Source organism: Wasmannia auropunctata, unplaced genomic scaffold (assembly GCF_000956235.1).
Source record: "Wasmannia auropunctata unplaced genomic scaffold, wasmannia.A_1.0 LD336095.1, whole genome shotgun sequence".
Lineage (NCBI taxonomy): Eukaryota > Metazoa > Arthropoda > Insecta > Hymenoptera > Formicidae > Wasmannia > Wasmannia auropunctata.
This window is the reverse complement of record NW_012026795.1, coordinates 930,493-932,355: the sequence shown is the minus strand read 5'-3', so window position 1 is coordinate 932,355 and position 1,863 is coordinate 930,493.

The window sequence follows — 1,863 nt, the reverse complement described above, 5'->3', positions numbered from 1 at the left end:
TCTTCCGATCTAATGGTATCCTTCTTTGTACTTTGATGTTAACTAACTTTACTCAGTGATATGTATATTACTATTACCTGTATAAATGACTTGATATCAGTAAATAGCGTCAAGTTAAATAAAAATTATGTACGGTGTCTTATTATTAGTACAAAATTATCTTTTTTAAAAAAGGTAAAAAAAGGCATTAAGAGCACGCGTTCCTAAAAAAAAAACTGTTGTATCAAATTAAAAAAATAAAAGTGGTATTGTGATATTTTATTCAACCCAAGTGATATGTACCTAAAAAGAATTTGTATTAAGTTAAATCCAACAAAAAATTTGATATCAATAACTGACACCAAATTACAATTCTATAAAAAAAACCTTAAAAGATTTAAAAAAAATAAAACCTATGTGGTATTTATCTTTTGTATTGTATAAAGATCATTTTTTTCCAACCGAAGTAGTAGTAGCTTTAATTTTTTGCAAAATTGTGTTATTTTATTCAATCCGAGTGATATGTAATATCTCCTCGAAAAAAAACAGTTCTATCACATTAATAAATAAAAGCCAAATCATACAATCTTTCATCTTTATGCATTAAAATCTAAGTGGTAGTAGTGTATTATGGAATGAAAGAGATTTCATCACAAAGAATTAAAAAAGAAAATATTTTTAATATGAATATGCATTTTATAGTAAATGTTTTTACATAAAAAACTTTTTTCTTAAATTAAAATTTTTTCTTATTTTATGTTATTTCTTTAATCTTTGACTTGAGTTAAGTAAAGTAAAACACATTTTTTGATGTAATAATATTTTAAAGAAGAATTAAATAACTATTACCATTTGGAATTGGAAGAGTTGAATAGGTACAATGGTATGTGCCAATAGTGTTTTATTTTTTTTAAAGTATAACAATTCATATTAAAAATAATATTTTTTTTTAATTCTTTGTGATGAAATCTCTTTCATTTCATAGTGCACTACTGTCACTTTTTAATGCACAAAGATAAAAAATAGTATCATTTGGCTTTTATTTATTAATTTAATAGAACAGTTTTTTTTCGAGAAGATATTACATATCACTCGCATTGAATAAGGTAACACAATTTTACAAAAAATTAAAGCTACTTCGATTGGAAAAGAAAGATCTTTATACAATATAAAGATACATACCACATAGATTATATTTTTTCAAAATCTTTACTTTTGAAGTTTTTTTATAGGATATTGTAATTTGGCGCAAGTTATTGATATCAAATCTTTTGTTGGATTTAACTTGATTTAAGTTCTTTTTAGGTACATATCACTTGAGTTGATTAAAATATCACAATACCATTTTTAATTTTTTAATTTGATACAACAGTTTATTTAGGAGCGCGTACTCTTAGTGCCTTTTTTATCTTTTTTTGAAAAGGTAAAAGTTTTTGTTCTGATATCACGCATTTTGTAGTGTTAGGCACCTTACGTATGAAAATTGTAATACAACTTAAGCTTTATTTTTAAATTTGGTACTGCAGATTTTTAAAGTTACTATTACTTGGGTTGAAATAGAGAAACGTCCTTCAATGTGTAATAAAATATATACAAGCAAATTGGATTTTGAATATTCATAAAGATTTGAAAATGTAAATTTTAGAAGTTGTTTATATTTTCATGTGTTTGTCTAAAATCTGTGTCTATATTAATATATTACTTAATATATATGTTTTTTTATTGGAGAAGGGGGGGGGAGGAATCTTCGTATTGCCCTCTGGAGCGACCCTGCTGAAAATGTTCGATTAAAACTGATTAAAACGTAATCCGTTTTAATCGATTTTAATCGGTTTTAATCGGTTCAATCCGCGCCCGGATTAAAAAGTAATCGATTTTAATTCC